At 30.1% G+C, this 19117-nt stretch overlaps 2 long non-coding RNA genes across 3 annotated transcripts in view; one reads left to right on the top strand and one right to left on the bottom strand.

Annotated features, from left to right (window-relative positions):
• Positions 1-3980, top strand: part of LOC111026483 — a 57726-nt gene extending 53746 nt beyond the window's left edge. Inside the window, exon 3 of the long non-coding RNA XR_002603704.1 lies at positions 3730-3980. This is a non-coding gene — a long non-coding RNA (uncharacterized LOC111026483). The remainder of the gene's footprint in view (positions 1-3729) is intronic.
• The window catches only part of LOC111026490, a 28831-nt gene extending 10655 nt beyond the window's left edge, over positions 1-18176 (bottom strand). The window contains exon 1 of one of the 2 annotated variants that reach the window (XR_002603705.1): positions 18070-18176. This is a non-coding gene — a long non-coding RNA (uncharacterized LOC111026490). Of the gene's footprint in view, positions 1-18064 lie in introns of both variants that reach the window. The other variant, XR_002603706.1, reaches the window with a different exon arrangement.
• Between the last annotated feature and the right edge of the window lie 941 nt (positions 18177-19117).

Below are 19117 nucleotides of genomic sequence, written 5' to 3'. Positions count from 1 at the left end.
GTTGTATATACAAAGTTGCATAATTTAATTGAACAATTTTAGCAAACTTTTAAATTAGGTGAGAAATTCATCGTTCATAAAACGTTATTTAGTATAACAAAAGTTGTTGATAGTTTTTATACCCTATTCAAGATTTAATTAAACAGAATTCCACCTGCAGTTTGTAATAAACATACAATATGTATAACTACACTACAAAGTGTGACTATATATACTAATTTATAAACAAATAAAGATTTGATTGGTTAGGCAAAAAATGTAAATAATCGATTAATTCGATCAATTAGAAAAAAAATTAAGAAATAGAAAAAATGTATAGTTATACCCTTATATTTTTAAGCTATTTAATTTAGATCACGGCGGAAGTGCAAATCTACTATTTATCTCCTTACAATATATTTCTATGCGTATAATACGTAATTTCTGTCAAAGCGTTATTATAATGAAAACATACCTATGACTATGGAATTAGCATAAATACCAATAAAGTGAAAATTGTCCACCATTATAACAGCGTTCATCATTAGTACAATATACAAGCATTGTTCTATACTGCAAAATATAACTGCGATGGCAATAGTGTGTTGTATGCGGTTTACATGCACATTCTCGGCTACTTTGGATCATCGTCAAACAAATTAAAAGTTTACGACTTTTTTAATCTGCAATAGCCTACGTATGGATATTGGACACAATTTATCATAATTAAATCGTGTTTATAATCGTATACTATGCATACAAGTACAATATACATAGCATAACACGGTCGACAGGACTGACCAAGTGGACGCACTGCGTACCGTCCATTTTGTACCGTAGGCCGCCGTAGGAAGTGGCCCCAATAACGCGCGCCGCCCACACACGCATACACACATATTATATACACACGGGTACACGACACTGGCCAGAACCACCGTATGTTGTTGTATTTTGTGTTTTTTTTTTAAATATTAATTTTGCTCTTTAAAAATATATTATATTATTAAAATAATAGAATTATTCATGAATCAGGTAACTGCAGGCTAATTTAATCTTCGATTGCAATAATTGTGTACTAATATTACGATATGCAACAATACCTCGAAACTTTTTTTTAAAATTACATTAAACTGTATTTTATTGCATACTAATATTGACGCAACTGGACGACAGTCGTGTTACGACAAAAACTTTATAAGTTAAAATATTTGTCGTAAATGGAGAGACTTACGAGTGAAGACAAATATTTATAGATGTACGTGTTTAAAAAAACAATTGATATCAAGATTAAATATTATATTATAAAAAAATCATATTTATTTTTATAAGATTTAAAATAATTGGAGACATTTTATGAAAATTAACATATCGATCTATAACAAACAATAAAAAAAAAAACAACACTATATTAGGTAATTACTAACAAATTATTGTCATTGGAGGTACTCTTTTACGGGTTTACATCCCTAGGGATAATGGTATAATAATAACGGGGGAAGTAATGCTAAATGGGGGAAGTAATGCTAATGCAGTTCCCCCTCAGTACACAATACCGAATGAAAAAAAACAATGTAGTATGTTCTAGACAATAACTCTAAAAGTTTAATACAGATAAAAATATTATCTACCTATTAATGCTGAGTTAAGAATAGAAGTAAATTCATTTTTTAATTACCACTTGGGTCTAACATACGAGAAAGTTATTTTAAGCTTTCATTTTTTTTTTAAATAATAAGTAAACATTTAGATAAAACAGTGATTGTTATGTTAACTATATTATTAAACCAAGGAATATTTATTTGCTTGTAAAAATATTTTGTTTAATTGTTTGAACTATTGTTATTAGTTAAATATATTATGTTTGTCATTATTTTAAGTGATGTTGTTTTAATCAATTTGAACGTGTATTTTTCGAATTAACTGAAAAACCTAAGTTACGAAGGATTATATATTTTTACTATAACTAAGTCATTAAGTCAATTAGAAAATTATAACTAATTAGATAAATCAAAAAATATATCTTTTAAACTATTATAGCTTTAACTTTTTAACTGGTTTATTCCCATCTTTTCTTATATATATTGGCCTATTATAATATTTGTAATTAAATTTTATAGTTACCATCATATTATTTACATAATTTGTACATTAAATACCTATAGGTAATGTTCTCATACATACATACATAATATGTCTAATGCTCTAATGCAGTTATGTACTTATGTCCATAATGTTTGCAAACTATCTGTATTGACGTAACAACTTTACGCGTATTATGTATTGCATAAATAATTTCGTTAATAATCAATTACGAATTTATAGTGGTTAGGTAGCCAGGTAAATATAAGTATATTTTTACAAGTATTATGTGTAAAATTACAATTCTTATAGGTAGGTAATAATATATTATACTCGACTAATGTGAATAATTATACTTTTAAAACTTATTTGTATAAACTTAAGTTATTACCAGTTTTTTTATAATGAAATTAAGAAGAAGCTTTTTAGATTACTAAATTATATACCTATTATTTGTTGTACAGGTATAATAGTGATAACAGTAATGATATCATTTAAAATTCAATAAGTTCACGAATATTCTTTCTCTATAGTTGTATAATAATGATTGTAAAATGTAAATTAATTTATTGATAAATTTAAATTATTTCCAAACAATATTTATTTTATAGGTAAAACAAAAAAGAATCGTTTTATCATATTATTATATAATTATTTATGTACATTAATACATTATTAATAGTATTTTACACCTACATATTCACTTAAATACCTAACAATGTATTATTCAAATAGGTAGGTATATGACACAATGACGTTTTAGTAGTATAAGTATCAGTTTAATTTCATAAAAAAGACTAAGGGAGCAATAAACAATTTTTTTGACTATTAGACATATTATAGCTATTGCAGATATAGTAATATAGACGAAAATGTTATCAAAGCAATTAAACAAATAAACCAAATGTAAAACAAAATATATCACAGTTTTCTTCATCCAATTCAGTATATGTAGTACGTCCTTAAACCATACAAATGTATACGCACTCAAAATAAAAAACACGATTGTGGTCCAGTTAAATACATAATATAAACAACGCTGTTGACCCAAAAATAATCATTTAACCGATTTACACGTTTGACAAACACTTCAAACGAATACCAGCATAGGCGCCCTTGTGTTTTGATTGGAAGTTATTGAAGTGTATTGTCACGAATAGCCATTCACCAAGATTCAAGATAGGCCGACAGAAATCTCATCTTGAATAGTATATACCTACCAGCTATTGTTCACGACCGATCATAATTATTAATTAGTAATAACAATTGTGATCAAATAAACAGTACCGTGAAACTCAATTGACTACAGAGCTATATAGTCTATACCTATATAGTATATAATAATATATTAACACACATGTTATATAATCATTTATTACTGAAAGATAAAAAAAATTTTTACAAATTTAATTTACTCAACTATTGGACTGTGTATTTTTGTTTAGAGATTTTTTTAACATTATGTATAATATAAGATGTACCTATGTATAATTTTTTTGCTCACGACGAATAACATATAGTAATGATAGAGTTATATATTTTTAATTGATGACAATACCTACAGTTTAAAATCTTAATTATTTCCTCGCAACATGTCTGTAATACTTCTGAACATCGCATATATTAAATCGTATAGCTTTTGAATGGTGATATAATATTCTGTGTTTACAGGAAAAACAATGAACGTGTTCAAATAATATATCGAAATGCCTTTAATATCACATGCGAGATTATAGAAGAGGTCGACTCAAGGCGACGACAGCGGGAACAAACCAATTTTTATCTACCTACATACATATATAAGGTACCTATATTTTAATATATTCCGTGCGTGATCGCTATAACATTTAAAAAAAAAAAACGACAGTTGTTGTTTTGGGACACGGAAAACACAGGAAGTCTCTAAGTTGTGTGTGTGAGTTTTTTTTCGGGTATATAATATATACGCACGTACGTATATACATACACATAAATATACATATATAATATATATAATAATATAAACCGGTGCTGCAATAGCGGCCTGGACATCGCCACTGTCGGTCGGTAGGTCGTCGGTGCAGGCCCCAAAATTGCCCCCGGCGGACTCGGCCGACCGGACGTTGGCGGAAGTCGTAAAGGAAACGAAATTTCCATATTATCGGGACCCACGATCGGTTGGTCGGTGGCGGTAGGGACACGTCCAAAATGCCGGTCATGATCGTAACGTTTATTTTGATATATGTACGACGTATATATATATATATATACGTACACACCACCGTCTTATAAACCGTCTCACCCTCCTTCTCCTTCACCTTCCCTCAGGAAGACTATATACTCGCGACCGAGTGATTTGGAATTCAAGACGTTTCACAGCCGTTTTCAGAGAAATGATAGACTACTATAATATAGCCACTATATATATATGTATATTATGTACCTACAATCTACGATGACACCACGTATATATATATATATATAAGACTTGTGGCCTACAGAACGACACGTTCTTATAATATGTATATAAAGGTACGTGTAGTCGCACCCCAACGTGCATATATAAGATGTCTCAGATTTACCTGAAAATCGGTACTTATAATATAAACGTGCTAAACCGCTAAAGTTATCGCGAAGCTATTTTCTACATAGACGCACGTGTTTTGTATCATGCTCATTCAATAGTAATTATTATGATCGTTAAAAATAGTATTCAATCTCAACAATAATGTGTAACATATTTTTAAGATTGAAACGGTTTTTTCAAATAATGAACAGCTATTTAAATATTCAAATATTAATATTAAAATTAGCTTATAATACCTGCATTGCCACATGATACTAGCTACAAGTATATAGGTATCGATCACCCAGACAGCAGGTCAGCACCAAGAGTCAGAGACCTAATAATATATCTACGATATAGGCGTAGAAAAAGTTTAATACCTAATCTGTAAAATAATATACATAAAATGAGTATTTATAAAAGTTTTGTCTATAATTCCAAGCCTGGGCTAGTTAACGATAATTTTTAACTGATTTAAGTGCATAGAAAACATTTTAAAAAGTTTAAAGTTCATATAATTATAATAATTTTTTTTAAACTCACTTAAGTTAAAATTTATTTAAATACTTATACTAACTTTAACTGAAGTTAAGTTAAGTTATTTATTTATGTTTTAATATATAAGCAGCAAGTTATATGGTTTAAAATAATAAAAAATAAATGATTATGCAATACATATCATGGATAGTAATTTTACTATATATTTTATGATTTTAATATTGATAAATTAACGGAATTGGATTTGGTTAAAAGTAACTAGTTATTTATTAAGTTCATATCAATAAAAATCAGTTAAGTTAAAAATTAAGTTAACGAAAATTAAATTTTAAAAAGTCAAAATTAACTTAGCTTTGACTTTTTAACTCGTTTATACCCAGGCTTGTATATTTCTAAACCTATAAGAACATGACAAAATTGCTAAATTATTATTATGTTGTCATAAAAATAGATTATTTCTACCTTAGAATATTTTGTCCCACACAGTTACACGAATGCTTACATATGAATTATTCTATCAAATAGTGCACTTAGCATTGTTTTTTTACTGTTACATAAATCAATGTTTATGGACAAATTCATCAGTCATCACGCATACCGTGTGAATATTCTATAATAATATAATATACACAAAAAATAATCTATTTGGGCTATAGCAATATCATAGATTAGTTTCAAAATATTATTGAGTGCTAAATATTATCATTGAATTTATTTACGGAAAAGTGGTCGGTAAATGTTTGATATTTCAATTTATCAGTTTTTATTTTTATATTTTTCCTCACGTGTACAGGATATCCGGTCGCAGTAGTTCCGCACCAAAAGCTTGCAATCAGGTAAAAAAAAAAATAATAAAATAATCCCGATGGGGAAATAACACAGCGAATGACAAGGTTCCAGTCGAAAAAACAATAAAATGGCCAACAATTCTGGTAATAACAATTAACTCTTAATATTATGGTATTATTTTTTTTTTCTGGAATCCCGCGGTGTGGTGAAAATCGTAATTACACTCCGTTACAGTTTCTTGCGTTTTGAAAATACCCAATTACAGTGGATCTATTTTGAAAATAGAGTATAAAAAAATAATAATAATGAAAAACTATTAAGGAAAACGATTACATTATGCTTACATAACGAAATGTGTTCTACCCCTCCATCGCTATGTATATTGTATATAATATACGGACACACGAAATGGAAACATCGTAATATTCAAATTGCTGAAGGAGTGTACGACGAGTCTTGTGTATAATTCCACTAAATTTAAGAACAAAGCCTCATATTACACACAATATAAGGCGACGTGATGAAAAAAAGGAAAAAAAAAGAGAAAGAAATAAAATACGAAGAAGCGCTTTTGCGAAAGGAAAAAAATCTATTTCGCTTCTCTCTGCGCCCTCTGCAGCAGCGCTCTACTCATTCCTCTCAGACTCTTTTAGAAAGAAACAAGGTTTCACCGCCCCTTTCTCCCCCGCAGCGACTGTTTCCATTTAGGTTTTAGATCTCTTCTTTCCATACACCCTAATGTTATTTTGTTTTGTACGGTTGTTATCAATTTGCATAATCTACCCTACTGCGCACACACACACACACACACACACACAACACAGCCAATGTTGCCACTGGCCCGTAGTCTACTTAGACTTTATGCATGTAACGGGGACTTCCACCGTATACCGAACAAAACTTCTGAAAATCGAGGAGTTTTTTTTTTTTTGCTCTCGTCTTGAAATATCAGAATTCAAAAACGTCTTGTGCAATATTCGAGAAAGCATATATATGTTTATTATTTTAATACACGATTCATATTACAACTCGCATTTCATTAACTCATTTTTTTTTTAACATTTCTCACTTTTTAAAAGTATATTCGCAATCGGAGGATGGTTATTTAAGAAGTTTGGTATGCAAATACAGACTTTTTTCTTGGTCAAGGTAATGTAACGAAAGTGAAATTATTCTAAAATTTAAGCAATTTTGTAGTAAAAAAGAAAATATGTATTCAAATTAAATTTACATAATATATATATAATAATAATAATTTTATAAATATACGTATTGTTTATTGTCATTATTCTATTTGTGTTAATACTGACGTGTTAGTTTTAGACATGGGTAAGTAAAATAAAACTTGACCTAAAGGTGTTAACTCGGTTTGTAATCAAGAAAGATAAAAAGTGAAATTTATTATTTAGCCATTTCATGCTTGTATACATTAATGAGAATATAAGATAATAATGTTATACCTAATTACCATTTGTAATTTAATTCAAAGATAAAGATAAACTGCAAAATCTAAAAATATTTTCGATTGCAAAAAAGCAATAGCGCTTTAAATACCTCGGTATATAATTTATTAACAACAATATCTGGTGTTATCTATATTTTTATTTTCTCCTAAAAATGAAAAAAAACAATGATATTTTATAATATATTTATGTACCTACTTCAACGTAGTATTTTAATTTACAAATTTAAAATAATGAGAAACAAATAAAAATCATCACTTGCAATTGAATGATATTAAGTTAATAATATTAACATACATTATAGATTGTTTAAATGAGATGTATAATTTATATAATTTGTGTTGTATAATTTTTTGGCACCTATATGTGCGATATATCGATAGTCTTAAGCAACTACTAATTTATTGAACTATTAAATCGTTAAAATAATAATGTAGGCGCCTATAATTCAAGATCATTAGAATACAAGTATTTTATTCTAAGTTAAGTCTGCATTATTTACAACAGTTTGATTTATCTGTTTCAATAATATATCTAGTGCATCTTAACGCCTTATTTTTTTTTTGTTATGTAGGAACACATAATATATTATGTTAATTAGATAATAATTTTTTTTGTTTGCCCTTATAACTAGATATATGCTCAAATGTATTCCAAACACTACCTCTATTGTTAATGGAAGACATTTTTTGAACATTTTTTTAAAAATCGGAACTTAAAAAATAGTAAATACCTACCATGTACTTATGCAGATTTTTTATATATTTATATTTAATACCGTTTATTAAATCCATTTATACGCCTACAACGTATGCAGATCTCTTTGTCTCGTTGAATTGTGCAAGTCTCACATATACCTATATGTTATGTAATATTACGATATCGTGACTACGTCCATGAAAAACTATACTATATTTTTTACCGGAATTTAGTTTTTCTCCACCAATTACAACAATAATTGTATTAAAATCGTGTGTATACCTACGTATATCAGTAAATGTCTGTTTTTTATATATTTTTTTAATTACTACGACGATCATCACATGCGTAGATACCTATGGCCCGACGTGAACAACGGGACCTTAAAAACGTGTATTTATATGAAGTACTGTTTAGGTTTATAATATATTTTAGTATGTATTGTAATAGTGTACAAACTACACTCACGTCTCATCGTGACGAAAAAAATTAGCAATAATATTTCTCTTCCAGAAAACAGAGAAAATATAGTTTTAAAAAAAAGGTCACTGGAGGACGTCCATTTTGTATATTATTCTTTTTTTTCGACCACAAAAACAGTCACGGATCAGACGTCTTGTCACGGCAAGGTGAATCGAGAGTATTGTTGTGTTATTGTTATTTTCTTCTTCCATGGACACCGAAGCACCGTTCCGTGACGAGATTCCTTAATTACCCTTGCCCACTATAGATAATTAGCAGGACGCCATTACTCTGTATATATATACAACACAACCACACAACGGCGTGTGTATTACACACACACATAAATATATATATATATACATTATATTATTGTAATATTATGTACTCGACGGGTTCAGAACGGGACAAAAAAAATAAATGTTAACGTATAATATTTATATCGTTGTTTTCGGTCGTCGCCATCATCGCCGCAACAAAAGGGGAATAACAATAATTAATTGAACGTGGTCCATTCGCGTATTATATTATACACGCGTGCGATAGGGAGCACGAAACAATAACGAAAATAATAATGTGCAAAATTAAAGTCGGCAACTAAAAACGGTTAAACTGTTGAGTTTGAACAATAGACATAAAAACGCCGTGGTATAATTTAGTGTTAAAATATTGTGTAATGTCTGAAAGTCAAGGTATTTATAGTCATGTATTATGTATATATAAATAAACTATACAGGTCCATTTTTACAATGGTATACATACGCGTAGGTCCATTTTTTACAAGCACGCTTTCGGTTTATAAAGCGAATATGCGTTTTTTTGTTTTTATACAATAATAATAATTCATAATATTAACATATAATTCTACTCAATAAAAATCTATGTTCGTTTGCATAGCGTATAATATTTTAGTATGATAATTATGAATCTACCAATTTAAATGTTTCAAAGAAATCGTTATACAAATGATAGGCAATTACAAATTATTCAATTATAATATTCATATTGTACATGTGGAATATAAATTGTTACCCATATAAATATGCACATAGAGTAAATAAATTTGTAAAAAAATGATGGTGGAAAAACTATCACTGGACTTAAAATACGTATACAACATAGTTATATAATAAATAATAATCTATTAATATACGCATATTATTTGTTTAGTTATTTGATTTCATTGAACGGTGCATTATATTATGATATACGTCATGTCCGCTGCTCAGACCTCGTTTGCAGGTCATGCACAGCGAGCTATACAGTACCTATACACGACCATATGTGAAATTGGATAAAAACAGGCTGAGGAAATTAGGAGTATGACCTCTCAAATTTTGAAAAAGTATCATCATTACCTTACAGTGAAAATAATTACAAATAATAAGTATGAAGTCAAGAAATAAATCATTATAATATTTAAAAGAAACCACAATACTGTTGATATCACGTTTTACTTACATTTGGTAGAATACATTTGCCAGGTAGTGCCTGAGTTCCTGTGCGTGATAGACACTGCCCGTAGACACGCCTATCTATGTTTCACGGACAAATATCATATTATGGTGAAGTTAGAATGGTGTTAAGTCCACGAATGAGTATTCGCTTTCTTTCCGGCAGTTTAAGTCGTTTTATTTACTAATAAAAATGCATTAAGTATCTGTGGATCTGCAACGATCTTAACTTTATTATATATTATAAACGTAGTAAAATATTATATTATAATTATAACTAGTTGATTCGTACCTGCTCTATATAGATGGTTACCTATCTTATTTCGACGATTAGAGTATATAATATTGTTTATTAAATTTTAATACCATTTTTACTTTTAGACGCGGATTTATTTTTATCAAAGTTACGCCACCCTCTCATACAAAATATTATACCTTTGAACAGCGCACTATACCTAACTGATTATGTTTCAAACAAATAATTTAATGATTTACATGTCCATAATCCGGATATAACGACCTGATTTTATAGGTCTCTCAAAGCTTATTCTAATCGCAAGCGAATTCCGGCCGTAGTTACTCAAGTGATATTGTATATTATTTAAATTCACGCGGAGAAATACAATTCAAAACTACAGCAACGGTGCCGCAGTTCTTCTTTTCACGGAGTCATTGAGTCACTATTATATTTAATATATTATAATTTATAGCCAAGGTATACCCAACACCTAGGCACGAATGTTATATTATCTACTTATACTTTGACTAAACATTTGCAACACTACAACTTCAGTAGTTCAGTACCTCTATAAATATTATCGGCAGAATAGCCGGGAAAACAATAACTATATGCTCGTGCGTACCTATTAATATTCGGAACGTATTGGCGCGAGTCTAACAGCTTTTGTCGTGCGACTCGCGTATTATGTGGCATTATATATATATATATTACAGTCGGAATGGGGTACGAAACGGTTTTCGGATCATTAAACAAGAGCACGCAAAGTATAATGGATTTTGTGGTGGACGACAAAGATGACACAGGAATAACCTGTCGCCGCATAACCTATATAATATGTATTTTTGTCGTAGTACGTAAGCCAATGATTTTGCGATAGTAAAAAAAAACTTTTCTAATGGTGCAGACTTTCCGCGTTCCGCGCGATTTAAGTCAAAATTGAAAATACACATCTTTTAACTCTCCCTCTCTCTCTCTCGCTCTCTTTCTTATTCGTTTTACGCAAAATAAAGGATACGACCAACGGCATGACTTCAATCGATCAATACAATATAGTGTGTATATAAATATATAACACTGCCATGTGGAAACGAACCTTCGGGCAATAACCGTTTCCTCCTTTTCTTTTTTGTACTAGCGCGATTATACTACCCAAACGAACATTTTTATTTGTATTATCGATAAACGTAATATTATACCTATGTACTAATCTGGCAGGATCAGTGAAAAATCACAAACATCAATATACATACATATTTTCTTTAATTTATTAATAATTTTTGTACACTAACTTGAATAAACAAAATATATCGTAGTAATATAGCATCATAATATTACATTTTAGACTTTGGTCTCATATTTCATAGATGATCTAACATGACGTGGTTTCTGATATTTTCTTTTCATTTACACAACTGTTTGCCTATCACCAAACTCTTATACGATCTATATATATTTTCACCTACAAATTTTCTGAAATCTTAGAAATATTTCCTCTTTGTTCTTTATATATGAAAGGTTCGAAAATCATTTTCCTGCTGCAGGTTCTATCTAAATTTAAATAATATTTATAGAGTCCTATATATATATAGGCACGTTTATAGACGCGTACGCAAACCCGGCGATACAAACTTTAATACAATCCCTAAACGAGCTATCAAAAAACCCGAGCAACAAAAGTCTTACCACCCTACCCTCTGCAACACCAACTCTCACTCTCTCAAACATATATATACGACGGTGGTATATAAACTCTGCAAAGCCACATCATGAACCTAAAACCCCACCACCATAATATATTATAACGATGACCCCCTCTGCGTGGATTACCAATGTTTTCCCACTGTCGCGATGGCGTGAAGTATATGTAGAGTGTTTGTACTTATGGTTATTGAAAAGCAAAAAAAAAACACATAATATAATATAAACTCGCTTGTATACAACACACTCGCACCGTGATGTGTGTGCAAGTGTATTATATTTCATGCATTCGGTTCCTGACACGTATTCTGGATATCCGTATTGCCAAATCTGTTGATTATCATTCCGAGCACATCTCTGCATACATTAAGATATTTAACTAATGTGTGCAACCACGGCCGCCGGGTACAGCAGCCGGGTACGGCGAGGGTGACGATAAACATACACATATAATTAAAACAATCGTTTATAGAAAATAATAATGTTTTTCAAATTATACATATTATATATATACTCATATCACATACATATACCTGATATGTACAATTTTTACAAATTATAAAATATTGATAGATTAATATAAATTACAAATAAATATTACATATTATTTCAATTAACCGACTTATTTGACACTTGAAGGTGAAAATATCACTATACCTATATATATATACATTATATACCTATTTTATTATTATCACAGCATTGACAAATTTGTATAAAATATATAGCTAAATATATAACAGCTTATTGCCTATATGCTTGTTTATAAACTGACTAGCCACACTTTTAAGCTTTAACATTACTTATTCTAGAATCCTAAGTCTCTGTAATATGAGAAGGAAATTGATATAGATTCTATACGATTACAATAAATTTAAGAGAAAATTAAGTTTAAAAAAATTATTGAGCATTTTATCATTATGATGAAATCATCAGAACTAATTCGTATCTTTCCTATAAAACTATATATTATGTATTGTGCTATGGAGTGTTGAATTTAATGTCTGCACAGCTTGTTTAAAACTATTGGTTAAGTGAAAGAAACATGAAAAAAAACATAAGGAAAATAAAAGCAATAAAATAGTATTACCTACTGCATTAGTACAATTATGTAATATTCATCATTACATATACCACGACCAAATTATGGTTAAGTCAGTGTAAAAAACTGTACGAGTTTTCGTATAGGGGTTTTCTACGTATACACATCTATATAGGTAATAACCTGAAAAGTGCACATTGCTTTTGTACACGGAAACAGAATGCCGTGACTACTGAAAAGTGAAAAAAAAATATTTCCAAAATCAATAAAAGTCTAAAAATATAAAATATTTCCTTCGCAGTGACTGACTGCAGTTTTATTGTTCTAAAGTATTTTGGTTAGGTTATTAAAATAGTTAAGATAACCACGAAGCCATTTCACTGTGTAACATTGTAGTTTTAATTAAGCATACCTATTCTAATGAGTAATGACTAATAAATATTAATGGTAATTTATGTTGTGTACGCAACAATGTTTTCGTATAAATTCGTTTCATAACAATGTCGTTTGTATGTTGCGTATCATATTTAGTGAATAATTTCGAAGTTTCGAAGCATTCGGATTCGTAGTACTATACTCTGGTATTGTTTGGTTGAACTGTCTCTATCTTAATTTAGCTATAAATATGTACAATCTTACCTGATGCTCAGACAGCAGTTTATAAGACTATGCACCGAGACTTATTTTTTTATCCACAGACTAAAATTAAAATAATATCAAGACAAATATAACTTTTTTGATAGAAATTAACTGAGTAAAAATAAGCATAAGTTATAGAGGTGATATAAAAAAAAAATTGTTAGCAATCAATGATTTTGCTTTATAATACTTAGTATACATATATATGTAGTTCTTATACCTACTTTATATGCTTATATAATATATTAATAGATGTATAATATATTAATAGATGTATAATATATTCACCATAAAATGATTTACATATTACTTTGGATGCGTAAAAAAATAGTATGAAGTGTATGATCATAATAATTAAGCACATGGACTTTGCCGAACTTATTAAGACTATATATTATGCCAATTCCTCTCTCGCCCTTTCCTCTTTTTATTTAGACTATTTCACAGTACATATGCCTACAAATCTATAATTCCGATCTCTGTTTAAGAGCCACATCTAATATAATATAGTACCTTAGTATACCGACTTGAAAATTACAAAATATAAAACTATATATACAAGCGAATTTCAATTCCACATCGTGTTTGACTGTACCCAACCTGCCGACCAGTACGACTGCATTGGTACGCTATCGTATACACAGTGACGAATACTATCCGTGTACACGATCCGCTTTAACTTTTCAAAAGTTTTAAACAATACGTTTTTTTTTTTAATTACGAAGGTTTGCGTGGCTTTCGGAAGCAACAGCTTGCGAAATGTTCTTGTGTATATACACACGTGTGTATATATATATATATATACATAAATATATATAAATAATATACAACTAATATTGTCACGGGCCCGTGGAATTGAATTAAAACCGTCGAAAAGCAGTCGAACCGTTTATAATTTATTCCGTAACACACAGCGCCGGATACATTCTGCCGTTTTCTTCATACATATTCATGCGGGCGCGGAGGAAACAGGTGAAGGTCCCACACACCGCCCGGGCCACATGGCGCACACGACACCCGGCAGCAGCGTCAGCCGCAGTGGCAACTCAAACGGTTCCGCAGCAGAACGACTGTGGACAAGCTTCAGAGGGGGGGGGGCAGGCTAAGACGACAATATTATTAAACTATAATACTCGTATTATATTGTTTTACCGTCCCATGTTGTAAAATATTATCGAAATCTGAGAAAGAGTTCCCTTCGCGTCTGATGTAATATATGGGTTAGTATATAGCATGTATTATAGTATACTCTTCCTGAAAAAAGTGGATTGGTATATGCAAAAAATAAACGGAAAAAACGCTCGTTTCCATGCGCGATATTCTGCACGAAATCTGATTAAAATATTCCAATAATATACCTACAACATTGTATAATATTGTGAATTTTTGAAGTTGATAGTTGTTATAGGTTATGGGAGCTGTAGGAGTAACCGGCGTCCAAGGATAGTTCTTATATGGACGAACCTAAGATAGTGATCGCACAGAAAAGCTGTGTCCTTTAAAAATAAACCTATCGATGTAGATTTTACTACTACCGGATATAAAATCAAATCCAATTACTTATATAATATTATTTGAAATGACTAGTAATTGTTGTTATTTTAACCTCCTATTGAAGCCAACTAAATCAAAATAGATGGATAATTTGAGAATTTAGCTGAGCAAGATACTGTTTCAGCATCAAACGACAAACAACCTTAATCGGAATCAACCCTTCAAATGCGTATGCGATTTACTCACATAGGTGCTGAATCTAAAATCATTTAACATGTGTATATAGGTACCTATTATGTGATACATATAATATTATATTAAAAGCGAGTAAAGTTTTTTTTTATTTATGAGAATTTACAATCTGTATTTATAAACACAAGCAAAAACGACGTCCGTAAAAATGCCGTTTTGATATAATTTATGAACTGCAGCAGGCTATATCAGATGATCTAAGTAGTAGATACCAGGTACATTAGATAAATTTCAGATTATATAGGTATCACTGTGTAAAGTGTAAGGAATATATGTAGCATGAAAAAGGAAAAACGTCCCACGTAGTTTGGGATAAACACGCAAAGGCATGTATAGTCGAGGTCGGGAGAATGAAAAGACACACATCACAAGTCACGCACACACACACACCGGATACGGAGGACATAAATTATGCATGTGTCCGGTATACAGAAATACGTATGGGTACACGGAAATGATGACAATATAGTGGGTTGAGGCGGGAAGATAGGTGACAAAAATGAGAGTACTTTAGATACTTTCAGTTTTTGCCGCGTAAATCCAATACGAGTGGATATACCTTTCCTATACCCTCCTGCCCGGTGCACACACAGGTACCTTTCCAAAAGTTCTATGTATCCGCGTCTAAACCGATTTCGTGGAAAACTTTTATAAACAGGTTGATACTTAATATATACTTGTTGGAAATAGTGTAAAGCTATATATTTTACTTTGAAAAATAAATTCGAAAGGACGACAGAGAGTGGTTTCCAAGTGATATTCTCTTATTCATAAGTCATAACATATACCTGCAACGCTGTCGATGCCATCAATACTTTTGTCGTTGAGATTTCATCGTGTGTGCATATACCTATTATAATACTATTCATATTATACATCAAACTATTCGTCTCACTATACACGACTGTACATTTTTAACACAACGCACAATTTGTTATTATTTGATTATATAGGTGTGACGCTTATACAGTAGGTATAACCATACGTGTTATAATGTCTCACCACGTTAATTGTCAACTTTAATATTTGTTTTCCAATAAAAATCTATTCAAAATGTGCTATCAAACGATTAGCGATTGAAATATAACCATCTTTTAGTTCACAAATCACATTTTACCAATTATAATATGTATGAGTAGTAAAATGTGGAGGCTTACCGCAATAAAATAAAAACCGTAGGATACGGCCATACCGGCACTACCCCGTACCTACTCGCGAATTGGCTCTCATAATTTAAATGTATGTAAGGGAATAGGTATATACAATGTTTATAATGAAAAATTCAATCCGACTAAAAGTCGTGCATGCGATCAATATTATTGCGACAGATATGCATGAGGACAAAATTGCATTGTGCGTACGACAGTCGACAAAAGAACATTTTTGATTTCCTGAATATTGTTATATAATCAGCACTACTGTAACATAGGTAGGTGCTCATAGGTATATTATATTATGTACGAGCACAAGACTTTTCCTGCTCGGCCATTTCCTTTTGCCCCCGTCATCGCAAGTCATTCTACTACGCATACAATGCGAATTCCGCAATAATTACCGGCGTCCGAAAATGATTAACGACATAAAGGTCGCTCACTATATCCAGATAACCATCATCGTGTTTTTATTTTTATTTTTTTTTTTTCTTCATAAGAACTCTCACACCACGTCTGTGGCGTAGAAATGTATATACGCACGGTTTCTGTTGAAATAGAATAAAAATTACTCAAGGCCGATTCGTTTTTCCAGTTTCGAATATAATGCAAACACACATTTTTTGTTCCCATAGCCCAAGACAGATTATGGCTGTCAAAACGCGCGTGTTAATTACTATTACTACACCACTCTATTATATATATATACACATTGCCAGCATGAGGGTTCGATTAAAACGTAATTATTTAGTTCGTGTGGTTGGCTGCAATATAATTTATACATAATATATATACTAGGTACCTACTTTACATATATATATATATATATATATATGTATTTATATATACTAGGTTAAGTACGCGGTCCGAAAGAAAGGCCAAAAAATATATTAATTAGGTGCCAAGTATATACACCCGCCCCGGCCATTCGCGTACCATTTCCCATGCGTTAGGTATTTTTCCACCTTCAGTTCTCAAGTACTTCATAACTCGTGGTATAAGGTTGTAATTTCGAATTTTTACTTCATTTCTATACAATTACTGTAACTGTAGGTACCTAAATAGTAAATAGTAAGTGCAATTTTTTTTATAGAAAGTAACATTTTACCGTTAGACTTTTACAGAAAAAATTATGTTGGTTTACTTAATCACAAAATATATGGTATCATACTATAATATTTTTGCATTTTAATTTTATAATGTAGGCGTTAAATATAAAAAAAGACCCTAAACTATTCTATGCAGTGAACTGTAGATGGATAGAGGTATATTATACCCTCTAGATTTTTCGAGTGTATTTTATTCTGATAATATACATAGTATATAAGTATACAAAGTCTAAATGTAGGTAAAACAATTATTTGAAATTGAAATTTTCTATTTCACTTTAGAAACATCGACTTATTCATTTATATTGCAGATTTTACGTATTTGATTTAACGTTGGTATAAAGTAAATATAGTTGAATAAACGGAAATATATTTTATTCCTAGTTTAATATCTGGAATTAAAAATGTGCACAAAAAACCAATACAAGGTTTAATAATAACTAAATTATATCTCATTTTTACATTCTTACCATACCGTGGTGTGAGGCTTCAATTTAGTAATGGTTAAATTGAAAAATTGAATAGAAATATTATTAATGGTAATAAATAATTATTTATTTCATTGAATGTATTTATAGTTTATAAACTATATGTATAGCGAATTATGTATTAACAAAAATAATAAATAATAATAAAATAAATTATAAGCATTTTAAATTATATAATTTTTTTAACGTATCATTGCAGACAACACAAATGAATATTTTTCTCGACGTGTATCAAAACGAATGTAATTATTTATTATTCATTGTAATGTGCGTCACAATATGTTTGTTTTAATAAAACACACCTATATACACAAGTGCGGGGTTTATAATTTTTTTTATTGACAATTTAAAAGCTGTTTTTACAGAGAACTTTGTTTTGAAATCTATAAAATGGTTATTTTTTATTATTAATATTATTAACATATAATATAGCTCATGCCTTAGCATTATAATATACTATAGAGTTCTCTAAAACAAGTCTGTATAATATAGGTACCTACTCGATTTCCGGGTTTATTTTTATTTTATGCATAAAATCCAACGAACTGGAATCGAGCTCACACTCTCCCACTTTTCTGTTGACGTATATAATATATACGTGTGTTTATTTAATAATCGGATGAAGGCGATACGTGGGAAAATTAACACTGTTTTCTCTATATATATAATTCATGTAAGCGGGCCTATTTGCATACACACGAGTCTCGATAACACCCCCGGATGCCAGATTTGCAGCTCACACCGACACTCGCACTAGTATATGCACTTCAAGCGAAGGACTCACAAGCGCATTAAATAAAATACAATAAAAAAAAAGCGTTATAATAATAATAGTATAATCGGGACCGGCTAAGCGTCGGGCCAGGATGAAGATTTGAAAACCCAGAATTCGTTATCGTTTTATTGTTGTTAAATATTATTTAAAATAATAAATTACAACTATTATAATATTATATACATGGAATATTAAGCTGCAGTTATATTATTATACTATATGTTTATATATTTATATACATATGTGTTATATACTTATAT

This window comes from Myzus persicae, unplaced genomic scaffold (assembly GCF_001856785.1).
Source record: "Myzus persicae strain clone G006 unplaced genomic scaffold, MPER_G0061.0, whole genome shotgun sequence".
In the NCBI taxonomy this organism is placed as follows: domain Eukaryota; kingdom Metazoa; phylum Arthropoda; class Insecta; order Hemiptera; family Aphididae; genus Myzus; species Myzus persicae.
This window is presented reverse-complemented; position numbering and strand designations above follow the sequence as displayed.